Source organism: Choloepus didactylus, chromosome 8 (assembly GCF_015220235.1).
Source record: "Choloepus didactylus isolate mChoDid1 chromosome 8, mChoDid1.pri, whole genome shotgun sequence".
In the NCBI taxonomy this organism is placed as follows: Eukaryota; Metazoa; Chordata; class Mammalia; order Pilosa; family Megalonychidae; genus Choloepus; species Choloepus didactylus.
In genome coordinates this window covers 61824550-61844293 of record NC_051314.1, presented here as the reverse complement: position 1 = coordinate 61844293, position 19744 = coordinate 61824550, and the positions used below count along the sequence as shown (strand labels likewise).

The window sequence follows — 19744 nt, the reverse complement described above, 5'->3', positions numbered from 1 at the left end:
CACCACTTTGGAAACATACCTTTTAACTGGTATTGCCCTATTCGTGAATTGTTTTACTGTTAATGAAGTTCTCTTCATTCCGCGTAGCAGTTCTTTGGACTACCTGTTAAAATGACAGGCATATGCATCATATCCATTCATAGAAAAGTGTATACAAAATAATTTTAAGGAAAAAGATGAATACAAAATAGTGAATGCACACATGACAAATTCCTGAAAACAAATGGTGGATCAGGGCTCATTTTAAGCAGTATAAAATGTTCATTACATGTTTTATTTTTTATTGTTGCTCAAATTCATAATAAAATAGAAAAACTTCCTGTTTTGGACACAGTGCATCTTTCCAGTTTTTCCTGAACCACGTCTTTAAGCAATGTCATTTCATCATTTTCTTGTTGGTAATTCTTAGGACATCATGCTATCAATCATCAAAAAAAAAAAAAAGCATTTTTATGTCAGTGTACCAATAAACAATTCTTGCCTTCCACATAGCTCAAAGGGTGGAGGCCCCAAACCATTGGGTAAAGAAGGACATTAACAGATGTTAAATGCTGGGATCATCTTGCCCTATTCAGCTTAGAGGTCGGCTTCCCAGTCAACATGAAGGCTCTCCTTGTTCTGGGGCTTCTCCTCCTTTCTGTCACTGTCCAGGGCAAGATATATGAATAGTGTGACTTGGCCAGAACTCTGAAAGAGTACAAATTAGATGGCTATGAGGGAATTAGCCTGCCAAACTGTAAATCTGCTCTTCTTCTTGCTTTCACATAGTTGTCCAGAAGGGGAACAGATTCTAAGACAGGAGGACAATCAAAAGGGTCTTTCACTGAATGGATTTTTTTTTTAATTCTTTGAGGTTTTGTTTACTTACAAGGGTTAAAAACATCAACTTGTTCCTGTATACTCAGCGATACCAGATGCAGGGACAAGGGCATGGAAAGGCAAAATCCTATCATTCTAAGTACGGTAGGACCTGTTGTTCTTTTCTGGTTCCACTGAATTTGCCACATGCCTCAGACTCAATGGCACATTGTAGGCTGAGCTAAAAGATATATTTGGGGACCTGGAATATCTCTGTCAAGTCATACATACTTGATTCCAGGCATTTCCCATTTAAAACTTCAGTTCTGAGAACCTAGAGTGATGCATACTTTTTTCTTTTAATTCCCCAGTCATGACATGGGATTTTTTACAGCAAAAATTTAAAAATTAAGTTGACCTCTCCATTCAAAGGGGATTAGGAACTTATTTCCCTTCAGGACTGTGTTATATGAGGATCCCTGAAACTGAGCATGAAATGATGTTTTATTATTCTTATTTACCCTTCTGATTTTTTTTTTGTTTTGTTTTGTTTTTGTTTTAAAATTTTTACTGCAATATAACAATGAAGTAAACAGTAATTAGACACCTACCAATTTTTTCCCAAAAAACAAACAAACAAAATGTAAACAGGAAAATAACTCTGCCTATACTTGTACAGCTTCTCAAATCATGTTAGAAGGGTCTCATCACATTCAATGATCAAGAATTTTAAAATAGCAGTAATTATTTTCATTTTAAGAAAAGGTACCCCTTCTTCCTCACCCTCATACCCCAGGTATTTAACATGAAAGAATGGGCTTCCTAACATATTAATTTCATACTTATTTGAAGCAGCAACAATAACCATCAATAATTTGGCATTTCTATTTACAGTTGCTCCAAAAATTTTCCCAGTTTCACAAAGCCATTATTCAGTGTCACCAAGAAATAGAGACTGTAGATTCTAGGTAGGAAAGATTCTTTCTGAAACCAATGTTAAGTCAAAGAAATATAAAGCAGGGCATTACACTAAATTTCTGGATCTAGTACACTAAAAAGAGCGAAACCTAGGAAAAGTTACTTACTATTTTATAGAAGAAATAAAGACCTGCAAAAGCTGATTTTTGGTTGTATAATATTTTACACACTGTGTGGATCTGCAGCATCTGCCAATAAGCAGACATGCGCTGTATTTATCTCTGCCCTATGTCCTAGATCCCTCCCTCCCCACCCCCAACAATCTACTACCTTATACCAAGTATTGTGGATATGAGCCCAAATCATCCCAGACAATCCAGTGAACAAAGTTAGTGTAATGCACTGGTGTGAAGTGTGAGATAAAAAAGTCCCTTTCAATCTTCATCAAAGTTCTGCTGTAGAAGAAAATTGGCAGCCAAATTCTCATTCTTCTCACAAGCAAAATATGCTTGTATCACAAGTCCTTCAGGAAATCCTAATGCCTTTAACCTTTCTGTAGCTTCTTTTTCCTGAGGCGTCACTTGAATGTAGTTCATATGACCACTTCCAGCTTCTGCAATTCCTCCACTGCCACCTCCACCCCCTCCTCCCTGACCACCAGGTTCTTGAACTGGTTCATTTAACATCTGAATAAAATGCTCCTGGTGTTGGCTAATTTGTGAAGTAACTGAGGATTCTCTCGACCTATCTGTTGTAGCAATGCTGGAAGCAGGGAAGGATACTGTTGAATGATTTATCTCATCTGTTGGAATTGAGGCTGATTTCGTAAAAATTCAAGTGGATGTCCTCCAGAACTTGTTGTTGTAGTTGTTGCGGTTATAGTTGCTGCTGCTGCAGCCACTGATGAAGACTGAGGAGCCCCAGTACTAGCTGCTTGAGGGGGGTCCACAACAGCCTGACTTTCTCTATCTCCAGGGATTCCCATCAAAAGGTACTCCACTGCTCTGTCAGGGTTGTTGAAACTGGCTCTCAGGGCTGCAATTACTTGCTCTTGTTCATAGCCCATTGACATGATCTCAGTTACCATATTCTCATAAGACTGACCTGTCACAAGTGCACTTGTTGCATCTTCAAAAAGGTTTGACTGAGAAGAATCTCCTGATATGCTGTCAGTTGATGTTGGGCTAGAAGCCACTGGTGTCTCTGCTGGCTTTTCTGCAGGTTTCTCCTGTTTAGTTGCACTAGCAGGTGCAGGTTCAGAAGATGCTGTTGGTGACGCTGGAGTGATGGGTGTAGGTGTGGAAGTGGGAGCCAAAGCTGGGCAGGGGTTGGAGCCTGAGCTGCGGCTGCTGCTGTAGAGGAAGTAACTGTAGCAGCAATGGCAGGATTTGATTGCTGAGTTGTAGCTGGTGCTGGTGCTGTCACTGCTTTTGGCTTAGTCACCATAACCACCACAAAGTTTTTCTCATCAATTTTATATTCTTTGAGAGCAGTATCATCATTAAGGATTCTGCCTGCATAAATTAATTTTGGGCCTGCCACTGGAAAGGCATCTTTCCCCTTTTCAGATTCAATCTTCTCTTTCAGTGCTTTCACCGTCTCCTCCGGGTCGATGTCGATCTTGAAGGTCTGCTGCTGGAGGGTCTTCAGGATGACCTGCATGATGCCGCCGCGCTGCTCCGCTGCTGGGCCTGCTCCGGTGCTGGCCGCTGGGCGGGGTCTGTGGCCTGGCCGGGCCCGGGGGTCGCCACGCTCCTCGCGCACTCGAGAGGAAGGCGGTGGGGGTGGGGGCTTGTCACATTCGCCCAGCGAAGCTAGCTCTCCCCCAGCCCTGGCCCCGGGCCGCGCCGCTGCCCTCGCGACTGCGGCTTTTCCCGCGAGCTCGGGCCGCCGTGCTCCCTCACGCGGCCGGCCCCAGCCACTGGGTCTGCAGGGAGCGCGAGGGACTCCGAAGGACGAGCAGAGAATCCGCTAGCTCACCACAGGATGGTCGCCGCCATCATCGCGCTGTTTTTCATTTTCTTCCCCACAATCAAGTTGTGCCCCAATTAAAAGTCACTTTATATTTTAGTTCATATTTCTCAACATAATCACTGTACTTCTTGGACTCAATGCAAGTTTTTCCTGTGAATCCCTATTTTTGGATGAATGAGTGGATAGATGAAATATTCTTTCCTATTCTCTAACTCTTGTGTTCCAGATTCTGACTATTGAAATCTACCTTTAGCGATTCTAAGAAACTTCCTTTCTCTCAGAAAATTCTTATTTCTTATAATCAAAAGTTTTTCCATTCAGCCTAAATATCAACTATGAATTTACAAAATCCAATAAACAAGCCTGCTGATTTTTCTATTCTAGGGATGGGGAAAGGGTAAAGGCAACAGAAGAAATATCTTCCTAAACATTTGTAAATGCATTTTATCTTGTTTCATTAGTGTTATAAGGTGATTGGCATCACACAAGGATTCTCTTAGGGGCCCTTTAACTCAAGTGTTTACAGTATTTTGCAAGCTGAATACATCTTTAAACTTATAAGGTTAATCATTAGTAAAGTAGAATTAGCTAAATAGAACTGATTTTGGTACACAATATTAATGATTTGATGTTGTGTCCTTATTACTAAAAATAAATTATTTCAGGGATGTGTTTGGCCAAATGGGAGAGTGATTATCACACAACAGCTACAAACTACAATCCTGTAGACCAAAGCACCAATTATGGGATTTTTCAGATCAGTAGCCGATATTGGTGTAATGATGGCAAAACCCCAGAAGCAGTTAATGGCTGTGGTACATCCTGCAGTGGTAAGACAAGTCATGTATGAGTGATGGCACAGGACTCATGGGTTATATTTTACAAGAATAGAGATTCAACACTAAAAAATCCTGGAAAATTTCACCAGGCACCTAGAATAATTCCTTCTCAAGTTCTAGATGCTCAGTGTTATCTACCTCATAATTCCCAAAGTAAGAAATTAAAGATCTGGGATCATAAAAGCTTAGTGATTTTTAGTGTATAAATGTCTTTGGAATGGCCTATTAATTTATTATAAATGACTTTAATAATAGTTTTTCAAGAACAATGTCATCTTTCCATTTACTTTGGGTAGGTTTAGGGATAATTTGTTTGTGTGTCCTTTTTGGTTGGTTTTGACTTTTTCTTATGAAATATTCTAAATATATAGAAAATTAGAGACATTATTATAATAAATATTCCTATGCCCATCATGTATTTTTATTATTTGCTAACATTTTTCCATATTTGTTTCATACCTGTGTATGTATGTGTATGTATGTGTGTGTGTGTGTGTGTATATATATTTGGCTTAATGATATATACACACACACACACACACACACACCCATATATATATTTTCCTTAAGGATTTTAAATTGAGTTAAAGATATTATGATATGTCATTTTTAAATTCCTTAGTTTGCAGCTCCAAAAAATACAGTTCCTATATATCATTATCATACCTAAGGATTTAATTTATGGAGTTATTTATTTTGGGTGTATTAAACAGCTTATTGAACTCATATAACAATAGAAATAACATGTGGAGTCTTTAGGGCATATAATACTTGATATAAATATTGCAAACTTAATTTCTTACATTTTTAAATGATAAATTTCTAATGAAGATTAGTCTTAGAATATTCTTTGTCTAAATCCAGATAATTTAATTTTTAAATACTTTGGATTATATAATCATCTGTGGACAGTGAATAAAAATCAGAAAATACAGATAAGGAAAATATCATCCTCCATATTACTACCCAGTGATTTATAACCACTGACAGTTTTTTGGTACTTATTCTTCTAGAATATATATCAATCATGTACATGGCTGTAGAACTATATCCTGCACATCTGATATACACACATACAAATATGTAAACAGTATATACTTTTAGAAAAGTAAAATTTTAACATATACACAGCTTTACAATTTCTTTCTATATCTGACAATAATTTCCATATCAACAAATAGAGATCTGTCTGCATTAGGATTTTAAGATCACGTCTAGATTTGCATCATGTGAATATTCCACAATTTTTGATCCATTCCTATGGTCAAACACTTAGTTCTCCCTTTTTCCCTTTTTTAAAATTATGAAAAGCCTTGTACATATTCTTTGGATGTATTTCATCTTATTATTTTTTAGTATAAATTCCCAGAAATGCAACTGCTGTATAAAAAATTACTAGTCCAGTTTTTTTTTACAGCACCTGGTACAAAGAGGACCTTCCATCATATTAGTTAATAATTCCAGAGTTTCCAATGACTTTGTTAAACAATAAGCAGATGCTTTATTGCATGCCCAATGAGATGCAATGAAGGGAACACTTTCCCCCTATATTCATAGATATTTGGAGTCTCAGAAAATAAGTTCCTGGTATTTCTGCCTCTGTCTAATAAAGTAAAACTGACTGAACCTAAACTTATAATACAATTTCTAAGACAGTTGTTTTCATTCCTCACTGCCTCCTTCTCAGATTTGCTGCAGATGACATCATAGAAGATGTAAAGTGTGCAAGGATTGTCAGTGATCCACAAGGCATTAGTGCATGGTGTGTTTTCAAGTACTAAGACTATTTTACCCCAGTGTTGACATGTGTAGCAAGAGAGGTGTCCCGGCCCGCGGGACGTTCAACGGAGACTCCGAATCCTGTGAGGGAGGAATGGTATGGGACAAGAGACGCGAGGAACGACAGCAAGACAGGTTTCTGATCAAGCTGCAAAATTTTATTGAAGAGGCAGAGCATATATACTCTAGGAGAAGGGGAAGTGGCTAGTAAGGGCTCGTGGCGGTCTAGGATTGGTGGCTGCTGTTGCTAGGGTAGATGGCAGATGTAAGGTTAGCACTTTTGGCGCGAACTAGCACTTTTGGCACGAACTACTTCCGTAAAGAAGGCTGAGGGTAACTTAAGCTGTTGTTGCATCAGCCCTGGCGGCCATGTTGCATATTTCCGGCATTGCTGAGGGTGGATTTTATACATGCTACCTTAATCGCCCTCTACTTCTCCTCCCTTTGTTTTTCAAAAGGATGGAGGAAGAATGCTGATTGAGCATTCTTTTGGCATTAACCTGCTGGGGGAAGTAGAGGCCTCATTCCCCAAGTTGTTTGTGGCTCTGTTTTTCTGGGGAGGGGAATTTGTGCAGAGCGAACCCCTATGCAAATGAGGCATACTTCTCAAGGAGCTCGAAAATGGCCTTTAATTGTTTTGACCCTCCTTTGCAGTGCTTTGCCTCGCACCCAGCGGTACCAATCATAGCATAAGCTAGAAGCACTTTCGAGTTATATGCTGCTCCCATAGGAGGGGGCTTTCTTACCCGAAAGGGTGGGTAGCAGGCAGATTTTCTGGATCCACACCTTGGTCAGCGAGGTGAAGCCGGTGATAATGCACTTGAATAGGCTTGCCTAGGGCAGAATCAACTTGGTCCTTAACTAGCTGTATTATTTTTTTTATGGTCCAAGGTGCAAAAGATATTATAAGGAGTATGGTTATAAAGGGGCCTAATATAGGGAGAAGGTAAGGGAGAATTCCGTTAAGCCCCCAGGAGGTACCTCCTTGGGTTTCTCGCTCATGTTTGCGGTTTTCAATTCCTTCCCTAAGTTTGGTCATGGAATCCTTAACTATGCCAGAATGGTCAGCGTAAAAGCAACATTCTTTGCCTAGTGCAGCACAAAGCCCTCCTTGCTTAAGGAAAAGCAGATCTAAGCCTCTCCTGTTTTAGAGAACAACCTCCGATAGGGACATAAGGGATTTTTCAAGATGGGTGATGGAGGTTTCAATGCGGGCTAAATCTTCATCTATAGCAGCTCTTAGGTGGGAGAAGCCTTGGTTTTGGAGAACGACAGAGGCGATTCCGGTGCCTAGGCCAGCAACACCTGTAAGTTGGGCCTTTTTTGGTTGCCGGCTGCACGTAGGTTGGGCGTGTTCTGGGCAGGCTACAGCAAAGTTGGCAACGTGCTGGAAGAGAAAAAAGGAGAGAAATTTTTTCTCAGGGAGGGGTTTGTTCCCTGGAAAGGTTATTGTTAAAGGGAAGGGGGGATTTTGGGGCTTGTTTTGACAGTGGAGGATTAATATGTCTAATTAGTCTTTCTGGAAGCCAGCGAGGACCCTCTTTTTCTTGGTCATATATGCAAGCAGAACCTCATCCCCAGATGATAACGGGGTCAGGTCCATTCCATTTTGATGTTGAGGGGTCACGCCACATAACAGTGGCTTGTTGCATCTGTGTTTTGGGACGCCAATGTCTGTCAGCTGCAGATTGTCCTTCATCATCCAGAGTTAGGAAGTTAAGAACAAAAAGAGCGTGATGTAAAAGGTCTCGAGGTCGTTGTTTGGTGAGATTGAGAGTACTTTCGGCTAAACGGCACAGAGCATTTTTTAGGGTGCGATGTGCTCGTTCTACTATGCCTTGCCCCTGGGAGTTATACGGTATTCCTGTAGTATGCTTGATTTGTAATTGTTGACAGAAGGTTTGAAAATTTTTGTCAGTATACCCAGGTCCATTATCTGTTTTAATGGTTTTAGGCTGGCCTAAAATGGTGAAACAATGTAGCAAGTGAGAAATAACATGTTTTGAAGCTTCTCCTGTTTGCAAACTAGCTTGAATAAATCCACTATATGTGTCAACGCAAACATGAATATATTTGAGTTGCCCAAAGCTGGCAAAGTGCGTGACATCCATTTGCCAGATTTCATTTGGGATAAGCCCTTTTGGGTTAACTCCTAAATGAGGGACTGGCAGTTGGGTTACACAGTTTTTGCAGGCTTTAACAATTTCCCTTGCTTGTTCCCTTGTAACATTAAATTTTAGGCGGAGGGTGTTTGCATTTAGGTGGTGTTGGGCATGGGCTTGGGAAGCTAAGGTTAGAGAATCGCAGAGATTGGGGCATATTAACTGAGTGGCAGCATCTGCTAGCGCATTACCTTTTGCAAGAGGACCTGGTAGATTTTGATGGGTACGGAGGTGTCCCACAAAAAAGGGGTGCTGCCGTTTGAGAATTAATTTTTGTAACTTTGAAAATAAGGGGACTGCATTGGTGGATGGTTTGATAAATGGAGTTCTTTCTAATAGTGGTACAGACTGAGCTATGTACGCGCTATCAGTGTATAAATTAAAAGGTTGGTTTTGAAGGTGGGAAAAAACCTGCAGGACTGCATAGAGCTTGACAAGTTGAGCTGAGGTATAGGGAGAGCGCACGGAAAATGCTTGACCCTGGATGACATATGCTGCGGTCCCATTTGCTGAACCATCAGTAAAGACTAAGGTAGCAGAGTCTATGGGTTTTGCTTTAGTGATCTTTGGGAAAGTGAATTGATGGATTTTAGCGAACTGGATTAATGGGTCGTTTGGGTAATGATTATCAATATCACCTAGGAATGAAGAGCATGCAATAGCCCATTCATCGCTGGTTTGGAAAAGCCAATGGATTTGATCTTGGGTGTATGGGACAATAAGGGAATCGGGATCTTTTCCAAACAGTTGGCGGCTAGTTTGCCGGCCTTTAATTATGAGGGCAGCTATAAGAGCAACGTATGGCGAGAGCACTTTTGTTGGAGTAGCTGGGAGGTGAACCCAGAGTAGTGGGTGGCCTCGCCCGTTTGGTTGTTTTAAATTGGATTGCCAGAATACGCCTGTAGGTGTGTGAATTGTATTAAGAATTATAAAAATTAAAGGCTGGTGGTAGTTTATTTGAAAGCAAGTTTGATTTTGGATAGCTTGATTTATGATGGTAAGCGCTTGCATTGCCTCTGGAGTTATGCTTCGGGGAGAGGAGGGACTTGCATCTCCTTTCAAAATATTAAAGAGTGGTAGGAGAGTTTCAGTGGGTAGTTTTAGGTAGGGGCGAAGCCATTGAATGTCTCCCAAGAGTTTTTGGAAGTCATTCAACGTTAGCAAATGGGAGGTTCGCAATTGAATGCAGGGTGTTAAAACTTGTTGGTGCCAAAGTTCGAACCCTAGATAAGAAAAAGGGTCTGAGGTTTGTACCTTGTCAGGGGCTATTTGAAGACCTTTTGCTGTTAAATTTTTAAGAAGGTCTTGAAAGCAAAAATGTAATTTATCTACGTCCTCACCTGCTAATAGGACATCATCCATGTAATGAAGAATGTAGATTTGTGGCCATAGCTGCCTGATAGGGTTAATGGCTTCAGCAACAAATTTTTGGCACAAGGTTGAACTATTGGCCATGCCCTGTGGTAAGACTTTCCATTGAAACCGGGGCATAGGGCCTTGAAAATTGATTTGAGGAACACTAAAGGCAAAATGTTGCCTGTCTTCTGGGTGAAGAGGTATGGAGAAAAAACAATCCTTTAAATCTATAACTATTTTGTAAAAGTTGATAGGGATAGCAACTGGTGAAGGGAGACCGGGTTGCAGCGCCCCCATGGGTACCATGGCTTTGTTTACGGCGCGCAAGTCTTGTAGCAGTCTCCATTTACCTGATTTCTTTCTTATAACAAAAATAGGAGTGTTCCAAGGGGACTGAGTAGGTTCAATATGTCCGGCATTAAGCTGTTCCTGTACTAACTTTATAGCCGCTAGGGTCTTTTCCTGAGTCAGGGGCCATTGATCAACCCATACTGGTTCTATGGATTTCCACGAAATTTTTTCAGCATGGGGTACAGGGATGTCAATGGCCATCAGGCTAAATTTTGGGGGAGCCCAAGTCCTGTTCTACCTGTATTAGGTGTTATAGAGATGGGCAGTTTTATTCCTTGATTAGCTTTGCCTAGGCCTTTGCCAGGGAGAAAATTCATTTTGAGCATTTGAGCAGTAACTGTATCACTAGGGCTGCACATAAAAACTTTCATTTGAGTTAAGATATCTCTGCCCCATAGATTAGCGGGGAGATGGGGGATAACATATGGTATAACTGTACCAGCGTTCCCTTCCTCATCCTCCCATTTTAGGGCTTGTGAACTTTGTAGAGGATTTGTGGCTTCTCCTATTCCCTGTAGGTGGGTGGCAGCGGCCGTGAGAGGCCAGGATTTAGGCCAGTGATTTGAGGATATAATTGTGGCGTCAGCCCCTGTGTCTAAAATACCTTCAAATGATTTACCATTTAATTTTAATCGTAAGATGGGTCGATTATGGGATATTGGCTGTGCCCAAAAAATATCGGAAGATCCAGGGCCCTCTGTGGGGCGCTGGGTTTTTTTGAAGTTTGAGTTAATGCATTGAAGGGGGAGGATTACAAGCTGTGCTATTCGGGTGCCGGGAGGAATAGAGACAATGTTGCTTGAGGTGGCTGCGATTATTTTTATTTCACCCTTAAAATCATTATCCAGCACACCTGGGGTGATTTGAATCCTGTGAAGGGCGGTACTGGCTCTTCCTAAGATGAGGCCAAAGGTATTTGGGGGCAGTGGTCCATAAACTCCCGTTGGTATGAGGAGAGGACTGTTTTCTGGGGTTAATATTGATTTGGAGGTGGTACAGAGGTCCATCCCTGCGCTTCCTGCTGTTGCTCTCCATAAGTCTGCGATATAGCAGCGTGGTTTATAGTTGGGAGCGCAGGTACTGCGACTGGGGATGGCTGAACAAACCGTATTGCCCCTGGGTTTATTCTGGTTGGGGCCTGGGGCCGGCCCCATTGGAAGTTTCCCTGGAGCTTAGGCTTAAGGGGTTGGCCATTAATGTCTGCGTTAGAGTGGCATTCAGATGCCCAATGGAACCCCTTCTTACAGCGGGGACAAATAGAGGGCGGCAATAAGGAGGAACTGGTTTGTGGCACGGGGCAATTTTTTGAAAAATGGCCAGGTTGCTTACAGTTATAGCATGTTGGAGGCTTTGCTTGTGCCGTAAAATTTTTATGCTGCGCTGCAAAATTTTGAAGGGCGGCGCCAATGGCTATTCCAAGAGTTTGAGTGGGCCCAATGCCAGAACAGAGCTTTATGTAATTATTAAGATTGGTATTACGAAAGGGGCGGATTGCTGCTTGGCAGGCAGCGTTAGCATTTTCATAGGCCAGGTGTTTAATAAAATCACTTTCGTTTTCGCTGGCCCCAAATAAGCGCTCAGCCACGTTTTGCAGGCGGCTAAGGAATTCGCTATACGGTTCATCAGGTCCCTGTCTTAATTTAGCAAGAGAGGCAGTGGCGGCACCCTTTTGCGGAAGTTTTTTCCATGCTCTGAGCGCGGCCGTTTGTATTTGCGCTAAGAGACCTGGCGGGAATTGAGCCTGTTTATTATTCTGATGGTAGGGGCTTTGACCTAAAAATTTGTTTAATGTCTAGGTTTTAGAGGTGGCTTTACAGGCATTACGGGTGGCATACTTTTTACAATGCTCTTCATAATCGGATTTCCACAACAGGAAATCGCCGCCGGACAGGGCAGCTCTGGCTAATTGGGACCAATCGTTAGGAGTGAGCTCCTTTTCACTGAGACTCTCTAATAGGGTGAGCGTGAAGGGGGCGGTAGCGCCATAATCACTCACTGCCTTTTTTAATTTTTCTAAATATTTTAAACTGAGTTTTTTATATTTAACTGTTGAAGCAGTACTAGCTTCTTCCTGCTCTTCTTCGTTAGAACTAGGGGGATTTGATTGTTCCTCTTCCTCGCTTTCGCTACTAGAATCGCCATTTTGGGAGCTGGCAGCGCCATTTTGGGAGCTGCCGGCGCCATTTTGGGTTTGACTACGTGTAACTGGAAAGGCGTAGGTGTGGTGAGCGCAAAGGGGACGTGATGAGTGGGCGTTTTCTGGAAGCACAAGGGCTGCAACGCTCTGAGTTGCCGACCGGAGGTCGGCGAGCAAATTGGCGGCTCACAGCTGCTCTTGATTAAAAGTTTCTCTAAAGTTATCGGCGTGTAGCCGGAGGTTTTCTGTGGCCTCTTCCAAAGCGCGGAACTGAGGTAAGGACGTGACTGAATAAAAATGAGAATATGGTTTTGGAAAATCGGGTGCGTAAGGGGGTGGCCGAAATGGAGGAAGGGAGTTGATCTCCAAAGAGGGAGAGATTTTAGCCTCCGGTTCCTCCAAAAAGGGAGAAATTTTAACCTCTGGTTCGATATTGTGCTGATCGGGCGATAGACTAGCTTGACTGGTTGGGGTATTTGGCCTATCCCTGTTGGGGTTTTTGTTTAGGGGATCCTCAGGTATGTTAATAATTACTGAGCTGCATGCTGAAGCGGGACAAGAGTGCTCTCTTAAAGCTTCCTCTCCTTTTTTGCAGAGGTTTTGAATGTCTGGAGCTAAAGAATGGACTCTTAAGATTTCATTAATTAGATTCCAATAAGAAAAGGCAGTAACCGGGACCTTTTCAGGACCAAAGGTCCGGGAATAATCTTTTAAACAGTCGCCGACTCTTAGCCAGCATTGGTGGTCTATAGTACCTTCTTGAGGGAACCAAGGGCAGGTTTTTAACAAAAAATCAAAAAAGCGCGTGAGATCTTTTTTCTTAACTCTAGTTCCTCGTGCCTTGAGCGATTGTTTGACCTGACTAATATATAATTCATGTTGGGAGATTGCTTGTCCCATGTTGGGGGTGGGGGCTTACCTTTTGTTGCTTTCTTTTCTTCTGTTTCTTCCTTTCACCGGCACTGATCGACTGGTGAACGGATCTGTCTCGTGAGCGCGCTTCCCCGCGGCGATCCCGGGTGCGGTGAGTGTGAGGTACCTCTCTCCTTGAGTGCCGCGTTCCGTCTCTCACAGAACTCCGAGCCCCACGTTGGGCGCCAGTTTGTCCCGGCCCGCGGGACGTTCAATGGATACTCCGAATCCTGTGAGGGAGGAATGGTATGGGACAAGAGACGCGAGGAACGACAGCAAGACAGGTTTCTGATCAAGCTGCAAAATTTTATTGAAGAGGCAGAGCATATATACTCTAGGAGAAGGGGAAGTGGCTAGTAAGGGCTCGTGGCGGTCTAGGATTGGTGGCTGCTGTTGCTAGGGTAGATGGCAGATGTAAGGTTAGCACTTTTGGCGCGAACTAGCACTTTTGGCGCGAACTACTTCCGTAAAGAAGGCTGAGGGTAACTTAAGCTGTTGTTGCATCAGCCCTGGCGGCCATGTTGCATATTTCCGGCATTGCTGAGGGTGGATTTTATACATGCTACCTTAATCGCCCTCTACAGAGAGGATTTCAAAGCACAAAGGATGATACTGAGAATTAAAAATTGCAATTTTACTTTTAAACTAAACAAAGTATTACGTTGGTCCTTGAGGAAACAGTCTACCTTAACTGATTCAGAATTTCATGTTTCTTCCTCACCAATTTATTTTAGAGGATTTATACAACCTTTAAGCTTGTTCACACTCTACCTTGTCAAATCTTGGAATTACTTTTAGAACAAGGAAATGTGAGTACACATTGTAACTGCAGATGTAAAAGTGCATAATTCAACAGATAAGTTCAGCATCCTGGTGCAAGTGAGGCTTTGGGGCAAGTGGAGTCCTCTGTATTCATACCTCACTTAATTAAAAATAGTATCTGCATCTGTCTATAGCTTAAGCTTTGTTTATTGATAAAACACTTAATTCTCCCAAAGATTTGAAGTACATACATTACTATGAAGATATTTTAACCTTTCTGTAGTTTGTTTCACCTTTCTCCACAGGGAGGCATGGAGGATCTATTGTCACGACCAAGATCTCCCTCAGTATGTTGAAGGTTATGGCATTTAACGGAAGTTTTCCTTCTGCATCACATTTTGCCTCTTTCTCACATAAAGGAATAGTTAAGTGACAGGTCACATAACCATTTTTTTCCCCTTGAAATGAATAACATATTTACAAAAGGAGAAGCAAAATATGCTCTGTCTTCCCAAGGCTTATGTTTACTAATATGTTCACTGTTGGGTGTTAAGTTTACAATATTTTTCAGGTTGTTAATAGAACTAATGTTGTTGAAAATTATTAAAAATCTTGGTTATCACATACATCACCAATATATTCAGTTCTTAAAGAAATAACCCAGAATTAATCTTAAATAATACAGGTATTCCTCAATATGTGCTAAAATACAATGTTATGGTTAGGTTCATGTGTCAACTTGGCCAGGTGATGGTACCCAGCTGTCTGGTCAAGCAAGCACTGGCCTAACAGTTGCTGCGAGGACATTTGTGGCTGGTTAATAAACCAACAGGCTGGTTTATTAAATCATCAGTCAATTGGCTGCAGCTGAGACTGATGACTCACCTAAGGATGTGTCTTCCACAATGAGAGAATGCAATTGGCTGGATTCAATCCAATCAATCAGTTGAAGACTTAAGCAAGACAGATAGAGGACCTTCACTTCTTCAGCTGCCCAGCGAAGCATTTCCTGAGGAGTTCGTCGAACACGTTCATCGAAGATCCCAGTTCATTTCCTGAGGAGTTCATCAAAGTTGCTGGGTTGTTTCCTGAGGAGTTCATCAGACATCTTCCTTGGAGTTGACAGTTTGCTGACTGCCCTACAGAATTTGGACTCATGCATACCCACAGTTGTGGGAGTCACTTTTATAAATTTTATAGTCATAGATATCTCTCATTGATTCTGTTTCCCCAGGGAACCCTAACTAATACAACTTGGTGCTGGGAGTGGTTCTTGAGAAACAGAATCTTAAAATGGGCTTTTACAATTTATTTTCTACTCTGATTAGATTCAAAGGCACTAATGACTCTATTTCCAATAATCAAGAGGGCACTGACAGTCCATGGCATGAGCTGGCAAAGGAGATACACAAAATAGCACCGTTGATTCTCCTAATCATACTCTTGTATGAAGCAAGGCTCTAGGTGACAGTGTTTTCTACACCTTCACAGAGTTTTGCAGAATTAAGTGGTACAATGATATTGGCTGGCTGCTCTTAGATACGTTGGATAAAGTTGTAAGAGAAAGGGGTGAGTTAAAGGCTTCAGATTCAAAACTTAAATGCCATATGACAGATGTAAAGGTTTCTATGTGTGCCCTGAAAGAAAATCTTATTTCCTGTGCCCGCAGACTTGAGGTTTCTGAAAACCAGATGCAGACTCTCATTGTGTGAGTAGCAGATTTACAATGTAAACTAAAATCTCAACCTCTCAGGGTGTCTGCTGTTAAAGTAAAGGCATTGATTGGAAAAGAATGGGATCCGGAAACTTGGGATGGGGACATATGGATTGATAATAATGGCAGTGAGGATACTGGAACCCTGGATTCTGCTGAATCATTGTTAGATTTACCTGTAGAGGGCTGTCCTGAGGAAACAGCTTCCCCAGCTCCAGTCTGCCCTAAGGAGCCTAACATCCAAACTCCACGTAAAGAGATTAATCCTTCAGTGCCTGCTAATCCTGTAATCACCTTCCTTGAGGAAGCAGCCCTCACTCCTCTGGCTGGAGAGATTAATCCTGTTTTAAGAGATGAAAATGCAACAGAATGTCCTGAGGTAAATGGCTTGAGGGATAATTCTAACTCTTTTCATGACCCACCCCCACCACCAGTCTTTGCTTCAAGACCTATAACTAGACTAAAGTCCCAAGAGGCCCTGAAGGGTGAGATACAAAGTGTGACCCATGAAGAGGTACGCTATACTCCAAAGGAACTGTATGAGTTTTCCAACTTATACAGACAGAAACCAGGGGAATATGTGTGGGAATGGATATTGAGAGTGTGGGATAATGGTGGAAGGAATATAAGGTTGGATCAGGCTGAATTTACTGATATGGGCCCGCTAAGCAGAGATTCTGCATTCGATGTTGTAGCTCGAGGGGTTAGAAAGGGTGTTAATAGTCTGTTTGGGTGGTTGGCTGAAACATGGATCAAAAGGTGGCCGGCATTACCAGAGGTTGAAATGCCAGAACTGCCCTGGTACAATGTGGAGGAGGGGATTCAAAGGCTTAGAGAGATTGGAATGTTAGAGTGGATTTATCATGGAAGACCTGCTCACACACCCCTGGAATGTCCAGAGGACACACCTTTTACCAGGACTGTGAGGAATAAATTTGTGAGACTAGCTCCATCATCCCTGAAGAGCTCTGTAGTTGCCCTTCTCTGTAGGTCAGGTATTACTGTAGGAACTGCCATCACTGAGCTGGAATCCTTAAACACAATGGGGATAATTGGGTCCTGAGTTGGCAGAAGCCAAGTGGCTGCAGTTAATTGCCACAGACAAGGTGGGCATGGCTACCATAACAGAAAACAGGCTCAAAACAGCAATCAAACTAATATGACTTGCAGAGACTTATGGAGTTGGCTAGTGGATCATGGAGTACCAAGTAGTAAAACAGATGGGCAATCGACTAAATTCTTGTTTGAACTATATAAGCAGAAGAATTCTAGGTCATGTGAACAAAAGTCTCCCTTGAATTACAAAAACAGAGAGTCATGGCCCCTTAATCAATTCCCAGACTTGATACAGTTTACATATCCAGAGCCCCTTGAATGAAGGGAAGGCCGGGTACCCTTGGGGAAGGACCCTGTTACACTGACAAAAATTCATGCTGTTAATCTTCCTCCCAGCCTTCCCCAGGGGGACCTACAGCCTTTTACCAGAGTAACTGTGCATTGGGAAAAAGGGAATGATCAGATATTTTATGGATTATTAGATACTGGTTCAGAAGTGACATTAATTACCACAGACCCAAAACGTCACTCTGGTCCACCAGTCAGAGTTGGGGCTTATGGAGGTCAGGTGATCAATGGAGTTTTAGCTCAGGTCCATCTCATGGTGGGTCCAGTGGGTCCCTGGACCCATTCTGTGGTTATTTCCCCAGTGCCAGAATGCATAATTGGAATAGACATACTCAGCAACTGGCAGAATCCTCACATTGGTTCCCTGACTCATGGAGTGAGGGCTATTATGGTAGGAAAGGGCAAGTGGAAGCCACTAGAACTGCCCCTGCCTAGCAAAATAGTAAAACAGAAGCAATACTGGATTCCTGGAGGGATTGCAGAAATTAATGCCACTCTTAAGGACTTGGAGGATGCAGGGGTGGTGATTCTCACCACATTCACATTCAACTCTCCTATTTGGTCTGTGCAGAAGACAGATGGGTCTTAGAGGATGACAGTGGATTATCATAAGCTTAACCAGGTGGTGGCTCCAATTGCAGCTGCTGTTCCAGATGTGGTATCATTGCTTGAGTAAATCAGCACATCCCCTGGTACCTGGTATGCAGCTATTGATCTGGCAAATGCTTTTTTCTCAATTGCTGTCAGCAAGAACCACCAGAAACAGTTTGCATTCAGCTGGCAAGGCCAGCAGTTTACATTCACTGTGCTACCTCAGGGTTATATCAACTCTCCAGCCCTATGTCATAATATTGTCTGCAGGGATCTTGATCATTTCTCCCTCCCACGAGACATCACGCTGGTCCATTATATTGATGATATCATGTTGACTGGACCTAGTGAGCAAGAAGTAGCAACTACTCTAGATTTGTTGGTAAGGTATTTGTGTGGCAGAGGATGGGAGATAAATCCCACAAAAATACAGGGACCTTCCTCCTCAGTAAAATTTCTAGGTGTCCAGTGGTGTGGGGCCTGTCAAGATATTCCTTCTAAAGTGAAGGATAAGCTGTTGCATCTGGCCCCTCCTACGACCAAAAAAGAAGCACAACACCTAGTTGGCCTTTTTGGATTTTGAAGACAACATATTCCTTATTTAGGTGTGCTACTCCAGCCCATTTACCAAGTGACCAGAAAAACTTCTAGTTTTGAGTGGGGACTGGAACAAAATGAGGCTCTGTGACAGGTCCAGGCTGCTGTGAAAGCTGCTCTGCCCTTTGGACCATATGATCCTGCTGACCCAATGGTGCTGGAAGTGTCAGCGGCAAATAGAGATGCTGTTTGGAGCCTTTCTCAGGCTCCTATAGGAGAATCACAATGCAGGCCCTTAGGATTTTGGAGTAAAGCTTTACCATCCTCTGCAGATAACTACTCTCCTTTTGAGAAAAAGCTGTTGGCTTGCTACTGGGCCTTAGTAGAGACAGAACGCTTAACCATGGGCCACCAAGTTACCATGAGACCTGAGTTACCTATCATGAGCTGGGTATTGCCTGATCCACCAAGCCATAAATTTGGGTGTGCACAGCAGCACTCCATCATAAAATGGAAATGGTATATACAAGACAGAGCTTGAGCAGGTCCTGAAGGTACAAGTAAGTTACATGAGGAAGTGGCCCAAATGCCCATGGCCCCCACTCCTTCCACCTTACCTTCTGTTTCCCAGCCCACAGCTGTGGCATCTTGGGGAGTTCCTTACAGTAAGTTGACTGAGGAAGAGAAAACTCGGGCCTGGTTTACAGATGGTTCTGCACGATATGCAGGCACCACCCACAAGTGGACAGCTGCAGCACTGCAGCCCCTTTCTGGGATGTCCCTGAAGGACAGTGGTGAGGGGAAATCCTCCCAGTGGGCAGAACTTCGAGTAGTGCACCTGGTTGTTCACTTTGCTTGGAAGGAGAACTGGCCAGAGGTGCATTTGTATACTGATTCCTGAGCTGTTGCTAATGGTTTGGCTGGATGGGCAGGGACTTGAAAGGAACATGATTGGAAGATTGGTGACAAAGAAGTCTGGGGAAGGGGTATGTGGATAGACCTTTCTGAGTGGGCAAAAAAACATGAAGATATTTGTGTCCCATGTGAATGCTCACCAGAGGGTGACTTCAGCAGAAGATTTTAATAACCAAGTGGATAAAATGACCCATTTGGTGGATACCAATCAGCCTCTTTCCCCAGCAACTCCTGTCATTGCCCAATGGGCTCATGAACAAAGTGGTCATGATGGTAGGGATGGAGGTTATGCATGGGCTCAGCAACATGGACTTCCACTCACCAAGGCTGACCTAGCCACAGCCACTGCTGAGTGTCCAATTTGCCAGCAGCAGAGACACACACTCAGTCCCCGATATGGCGCCATTCCCTGAGGTGATCAGCCTGCTATCTGGTCGCAGGTTGATTACATTGGACCACTTCCATCATGGAAGAGGCAGTGATTTGTTCTTACTGCAATAGACACATACTCCGGATATGGGTTTACCTTCCCTGCATGACATGCTTCTGCCAAATCTACCATCTGTGGACTTAAGAATGCCTTACCACCATCATG

At 42.8% G+C, this 19744-nt stretch overlaps 2 pseudogenes; one reads left to right on the top strand and one right to left on the bottom strand.

Moving 5' to 3' along the window:
• The first annotated feature begins 600 nt into the window (after positions 1–600).
• LOC119541770 lies at positions 601–14360 on the top strand (annotated as a pseudogene).
• On the bottom strand, positions 1828–3378 carry LOC119541769 (annotated as a pseudogene).
• Positions 14361–19744: the final 5384 nt, after the last annotated feature.